Consider the following 7,522-nt stretch of genomic DNA (forward strand, 5'->3'; position numbering starts at 1 on the left):
CGGCGGTATCAAAGCAGAGAAGTACGGGCCAAAACTTATAATGTTGGCGAACTCGTTCTACGCCTACCGCAGAAGAAAAAGGACAAGCTCAAGCCCAAATGGGAAGGTCCCTTCGTTATTGACAAAGTTCTGACCGGTGGAGCGTACCGTCTGTGGGATGCATCGGACAATCGACTCGAGCCAAACCCGTGGAACGCAGCCAGACTCCGAAGGTTCTACGCCTAGTGTCGGACTCTGTGTTCATCTCCTTACTTCCGTCAATTTTTTATATATCCGTTATATGTCTTTTCTTTCTTTTTTCCCCTTTTCTTCACGGCCTTAAAAGGTTAAAATGTGTCTTGACTACACAATCTTGACACGCTAGGCGTGCTCATTATACCTGGGGGCTTCTTATACAGAAGCTTAATATAACTATGTTCCGGGCTCTATGCCCCCCGCACATGTGTTACTTTTCCACATGTACCTTTTCTTCGCCATTATATGCATTGATATGACTTAAGTTTTGACCAAGCTAGGTTGCCTAGCTCTTGTGTTTATGCCCTATGTTCCCGTTAATTTGGCTAGGGCCTAAGGGGAGCACCTCTGCGATTGTTACTGCCGGGTCAGCCGGATGTGTACCTCAGACTAGGTGAAGCCGAAAGCTAGCATTCTTAAGGGAATATTCGGTCGGTAAACAAAAGATGACTTTTATTTATTGTAATGCATGCCCCCATATGTTTATATCCTGCGTCTCTTCTCGCAGTTCGGGCATGCACATTAATGCATGCGTACCCAGGGAAAGGAACCCTTAACGGAACTATTCTTCCTGGAAGATGTTTCTTACTATCCATGTAATATAACATAGCTAGTTGGGTACTTGTCTGTTCAAGCACTTATGACCCCTATGCCTGGTTTCCACGCGTACCCTGGTTTTTACCTAACTGAGCAAGTATTCAGATACACTCTGGACTGTTGGGTCCGGAGGCTGAAGCGAAAAGATCAGCCATGGCAAATGATTTACAATCCAGCTAGGGACAATATATGTCACTTGAAGTACACAGTCACTTAGACTGACTAAATTCTTCTTCTATACCATCCAACAGGTTGTCTAGCCTACAATCCTGTTGGGAATACTTTGCGGCTAATTTCACCTGGTCATACACCAAACTGACGGGGATCTCTTTCCCATCAGACCCCACAGGTCCGACCTCGGCCATGTGGTTCGGGTCAGCCTTGGTATATCGCGTCTTCACCATGGCTCAGGCTTCCCTTGCACCTTGTCGGCAGGCTGATATCTTCCATAATCGGAAGCGCCGCCGCGCTCCCTTGAGCATCTCTTGTAACATCCCAAATTTTTAAAATTTGGAATGTTAATAGGATCATTCTTTTCATCATGATTTCTATGCTTATTTTAATTTTCTGAATATTCAAAGTGTTTTTCAACTCAAGGCAATATATTTGGAGTGGACATAATATGACTTCTCCCCTATTAGAAAATGCTAAGAGTATATTCTGGTGTCCACCTAAATTATTTTTGGCGTTGTAGTAACTCAAAATTATTTTATAGTTGTTATCATACTCTTTACATGCGTGTATTGCAAAATATTCTTTCTAGTGTATTTGTGTTTTAAAAATGTTCACTATTTTGTAAAGTAGCATTAATGTCTTACTATGTGTTCTAGTAATTTTATTTTGTTTTGTTTTAGATTTGTTTAGCTATATTATTACTTCTGTAGCAGAGGTTTAAAAAAAGAGAAACCGCACACGCGTGTACAGTGCCGTCGTGCAGCACAGCTGCAGCCCAGCTCCTTTTCCTCGCCCGCGCGCGCAGCCCAGCAGGCAGGCCAGCCCATTTCCCGCACAGCCGCATCCCACCCCACACTTCACGTTTTGTTTTTCTTTTCTTCTCTCTCTCCCGCTGATAGGGATGGCCCGCTTGTCATCTCTCTCCTCTGCCCGTGTTCTTCCTGGAGACTCCTCCCGATCCAAATCCCCGTCGTTTCCGATCGATCTACTGTCCCTCGACCAGTCTTGACTCCATATAAATAGTCCCCTTACTCTCCTCTGCCGATTTTTGGCAAAATCCCTCTCTCCCGTGCCCGTTTCACCTCGCCCAGATCTCGCCGGAGTCCGCCACCGCAGGAGCACCTCCGCCACTCGATTTCATCGCCACAGAAGGTTCCTAGCTTCTCCTTCTGCCCCTATTCTCTTACCCATGGTCTCGTCTCTCTCCCTCACCTATTAGTTCTCGCAGGGAAGCACCCACCCGAGTGCTTCGACCTCCGCCCCAACGAACACCGCCGTCGCCGCTCCAGCCGAACCTCACCTACGTTAGCAGAAGGCCCAGTCGTCCCGGAGGACGTTTTGGAGTTCGACGTGTCCCTCCTCGCCTCGTCCTGTTCTCCCCGAGCTCGGGAGGCCTCTCCAGCGACGCCAGCTTCAAATCCGAGCCGCGCCGCCGCCGTCTCGTTCAATTCCGGCCGGCATACTCTGTTCCTCTCCGGTGAGTCATCCCATCCGTCCGATCTCCCTCCGACGGTCTGGATTAGATCAGTGTTGTTTTTTTCTTCTATAAACCGGTATGCACTATTTAGTGGACGTTCGTCGGTTAGCCACAGCAGCAAACAACCTCCAGCCAATCATCATGCGACACGTGGCACGTCCACGGCAGCCGCGGCAGTTCTTCCCAGAACGCTATTATGGCATAATTTTTCTTTGCAGATTCCATATCAAATTTTCATTCAGGTTTATCTTGACATCCGGAACTCCAAATTCATCGATTCTTTTTCCTGTGTACTCGTAGAGACCAGGAAAATACCGCAGAACCAAAATTTCACATTGTTGAACTATTCAAATATGAAGTTGTTTAAATTTGAATTCAAACTTCCGGAGGCCATATCTTTTAAACCATTAATCCAATTCAGTTGATTCTTTTTGCATTGTGATCATGCCAGCATGTAGATGATATATACCTACTGATAAGTTCTGTTATTTAAGTTTTATTTGAATTTGTTGCTGTTTACTTTATTGTGGTGTTATGGGAGTACGGTTTATTTATCGGTGCCTTCCTTAATCGTATAGATTGCCCGGAGTGTGAAGCGGATCAGAATTGAGCGTTAGAGTACTTCAACAACGTTCAAGGCAAGTTGCACTTTTTGATTATGCTCATCTTATATTCTGCTATGCATGTGTGGTTTTATGCTATGATATATGTGTTGGCCTGATATGTGTACCCCGTGTTGTCATGTTTGGTATTGATTGTGTTCTGTGATGGTGTGATCAACTTGCTATGGTAGACGTGGGCATGTCTCGAGTGATCCATGAAAGTGGTGAGTGTTTATAGCTGTAGGCTCGGGATTATTAACCAGGTGAATGCGTCACTAGCAGAGTGCTCTATTGCCCCTAGAGAATGCGCCATTGACAGAGCGCACTTGAGGCGAGGTATAGTTTTCGTAACATAAATCAGGTGAATGCGTCCTTGGCAGAGCGCTCTATTGTTCCTAGAGAATGCGCCACTGACAGAGCGCACTTGAGACATACTTCTGAAGTTCTTGTCATGTTTATTTAGAATCTTTGGGTTATCTTGGGCGAGTAAACTAGAGACGGTTGTGAGTTCAGGTAGTGGAGGTAGGTGAAGACATTCTTCTCCAAACTATCTTGTGTGTTTTGTTTGTCATACATTGCTTTGTGGATGTAGGTTTGCTATATCATTTTGTGTGATTTGCCAATACATTCAATGTATTGACCCTTTGTGGCTGCAACTTATCATGTTGCAGGATTTTCAGATGATCAGTGAGACACAGTAGGGTCGCGAGCCTTCACTCGACATGTTCTCTAGTGAGCATTGATGGACTCTCGTTTATTATGCTACCTTTCCGTTGATATTATTGAATAAAGTTAGCTATGTGCTACTCAGTTTGTAATACTTTATGAATTCTGGATCATACGTTGTAGTAAATGATGCACTTGTTATTTGATATTCATATGTACTGTGTGTGCTAGCGAGTCGATCCAGGGACTAGCACAGTGAGCACAGAGACATCGAATCTTATCAGATTTGGGTCATTACATCTCTACAAGCTCCCACATGCCTCCTGGCAGGGAGGCGGATGGCCACAAGGCTTGGGCAATGCCTTGCATCACCTGCCGAACTTGTTCGTGCAGTTGTGACAGCTCTGGCAGAAGATCACCCGCAGACCCGGGCATCTCCTCTGCGGTACGACCTGTCAGCATACCTACAGATATAACTCTGTTAGCCGGTTTCTTCGCCGAACTCTATAAAAGTTCGTTCAAGCACTTACTAAAAATGCCACGTCGAAGCCTCTTATTCTCCTTTACGGAGTCAGCAAGTTGGGCCCGAACATATTTCAGTTCAACGCCCAGCCGGGTATTGGCATCTTGGAGATCGTTTTCCTCCCGCCTAACCTGCGTAAGCACGCGCTCGCTAGCCTTTAGCTGTCGTTGAGCATGTTGCTCATCCCCTCGCACGACCTCCGGATTCACTCCGGGATCATCTGCAGAATCTATTGTTAGATTTGCGTGCATGTCGAATACTAACTGGTACATGTCATTCTTTTAGATAGAAACAAGTGTTATCAGATGGGGCCTTCTCGGACTCCTTCATTGCGGCAACTGCGGCCCGTAGCTAGGCTTTGCACTCCTCCAGCTGTTGAGACAACTGGGTATTCTTCTCCATAAGAGCCTACGCAAACAATGATCCTTAAATTAGTTGTGCCAACTGTTTTAAGTCTCAGGGGCTACTGATATACATAATTATTAGATTTTCTTACCTGTATATCCTTCACATACTGGTCCATGGCTCGGGCAAGACCATTTTGAGCAGCTCGGATGTACGTGTCTCCTGAGTTGAAGGCATCAAACGCCTCTTGAGAGAAACAAACGTCGCAGAGTACGGCCCGGCGATGCCTGTGATTCATGGCACTCTCCACTTCAAAATTCGTAGCAGACAACCTATCCGCATCCTCTGTAGGACGAACATCCGGTGTTGGCCCCACGTTAGCATCTGCCTCTAAGTCCAGCTCTGGAGCCCGGCTGGTGGAGGCTTGGCCAGCAGGCTCTCGGGATATGGTCCGGCGAGCGTTTTTCCTGCCAGGAACCATGGACATTATTATATTTTAAAAGACGACAACCATGGAGCGGGGTTCTTTTTCATACCTCTGCGATGGCGTCTCAGTCCTAACCGCCTTCCTTTTAAGCCTACCTGGCTTTGGTGCCCCTAGTTGGTGAGTCACTGCGGGTTCGGCATGGCATCCCGAGGGCCTTCCCTGTAGGACACCATATGTGTGCGGTAGGTGAAGTGCGAAAAATAGGGATCCTTCTCAGAAGTTGGGACTCTGGTTTTACTTACATGCGATGCAGGGAGCAGTCTAGGATAATCAGCTATGATGGCCTCCAAGGCACCGTCACAGCTTAACTGATAGAGCGTCCTGTCGATGAGCTCCACAAATGTGTCCGGATCTTCTTCGAGTACGGGGTCGAGGGCCCGGTCAGGGTCCTCTAGTTGTGGAGACGGGCTATGGGTCTCCCTCACAACTTTTGGAAGTTCCTGCTATGAAATAGCAAGGTAAATACTTATGACGAAGAATGCGGGAAGGTCTGGAGTAGAAAGTAGCAGCTCACCCAGTTTGGGGGGTTGTACATGGAGAATCCATCCCGTGGCTTAATGCGGATGAACTCCTCTTCCTCTCCTTTATATAAATCGGACAGTATTTTCGCTAGAGTAGCGACGGAGTCCGGTCCCTTACGACCGCAGCGGGTGGCATCGTCTTCTCCATTAAAGTGCCACATGGGTTGTCCCCGATATTGAAGTGGTTGCACCCTCCGCACTATACATAGTGGCATAACCTCGATTATTGTCAATCCTGATTTGGCCAGCATTCTTATCCGGCCCATCAGGTAAAGGACCTCTCTGTTATCTTCCTCCTGGGGGCTCTGAGGGCGCCAGCTGCAGCGTTTCTTTCAAGGGGCGTTATTGAACTCGGGAAGGCCCATCTGAATAGGGTCCGGAAGAGGGACGTCCTCCATATAAAACCACTCCGAAGGCCAGTCTTCAGATGTCTTCTTCGGAGTACCGGCAGGTATCCGGTCCCAGCAATGCGCCATATCTCGGCTCCGCCCACTTGATATATTGACCCCTCCTATGTACGGGGTACGAGGCAGAATAGCCTCTTCCATAGCTTGAAATGAGCTTCGCAGCCCAAAAACAGCTCGCAAAGGGCAACGTAGCCAGCGATGTGTAATATGGAGGCGGGAGTAAAGTTATGCAGCTAGAGGCCGTAGAACTCCAGGAGCCTGCGGAGGAATGGATGGATTGGAAATCCAAGCCCCCTCAATAATTAAGGGACAAGGCATACCCGCTCCCCCATGGATGGGTTGGGAAAGCTCTCCGCTTGCTCCCCACCGTTGTTAGTGGTAAGTCCGGCTCGAATGGGGCCCATATACGCTGGAGAGAGAAACCCCTGTGTCTATAACTCTACTAATTGGCTGTGGGGGATGGAACACTTCTTCCAATCGCTTGGCTTAGGGCTACGGGAGCAAGAGGAGGAGCTGCGATGGCCGGCCATGATGGGACATACTTTTTCCGGGCGCGCTCCGATGCATACTCGCTATGGGAGGATGGTGTGATCTGGATCTTAGGATCCCCGTCTCTTTAAATAGATGATTTACTCACATGGTTAGGGTGGCAAGTGTAAAAAGGCCCCGACTTCTCGCATTCGCTCAACACGTGGAGGATAACCATTATTAGGCACAGAAGCCAAGGAGTGCAACATTCATGGGAAGTCGAACACTACTCGTCAGGTATTTGGAATTTGGATAAGAACCCGCCTTGCAATGCCTAAGACAATCTGTGCGCCGGACTCATTGTCATTGAAGCCTGGTTCAGGGGCTACTGAGGGAGTCCTGGATTAGGGGGTCCTCGGACAGCCAGATTATATCCTTCAGCCGGACTGTTGGATTATGAAGATACAAGATTGAAGACTGCGTCCCGTGTCCGGGTGGGACTCTCCTTTGCGTGGAAGGCAAGCTTGGCAATTCGGATATGTAGATCTTCTCCCTTGTAACCGACTCTGTGTAACCCTAGCCCCCTCTGGTGTCTATATAAACCAGAGGGTTTAGTCCGTAGGACAACAACAATCATAATCATAGGCTAGCTTCTAGGGTTTAGCCTCTACGATCTCGTGGTAGATCAACCTTGTAATACTCATATCATCAAGATCAATCAAGCAGGAAGTAGGGTATTACCTCCATCGAGAGGGCCCGGACCTGGGTAAACATTGTGTCCCCCGGCTCCTGTTACCATCCGCCTTAGACGCACAGTTCGGGACCCCCTACCCGAGATCCGCCGGTTTTGACTCCGACACTAGCTACTTGCGTAATTATTGGTGAGTTAGCCCATCTCCGGGGTCACATGGACAGCCATCACTTTTACCAACAACAAGAGAGAGGTTTTACGACCAAGGTGGATTATTCTTGGTCCGTTTTACGATCCATCTTGGTGAGATATATGCATCTCTGGCCCGCC

General features: G+C 47.9%; 1 long non-coding RNA gene across 1 annotated transcript; it reads left to right on the forward strand.

Moving 5' to 3' along the window:
* The first annotated feature begins 1,918 nt into the window (after positions 1-1,918).
* On the forward strand, positions 1,919-3,121 carry LOC119297132. Its single transcript, XR_005145541.1, has 3 exons — positions 1,919-2,157; positions 2,234-2,482; positions 3,061-3,121. It is a non-coding gene; the product is annotated as an uncharacterized LOC119297132 (long non-coding RNA).
* Positions 3,122-7,522: the final 4,401 nt, after the last annotated feature.

Source organism: Triticum dicoccoides, chromosome 5A, assembly GCF_002162155.2.
Source record: "Triticum dicoccoides isolate Atlit2015 ecotype Zavitan chromosome 5A, WEW_v2.0, whole genome shotgun sequence".
NCBI lineage: Eukaryota > Viridiplantae > Streptophyta > Magnoliopsida > Poales > Poaceae > Triticum > Triticum dicoccoides.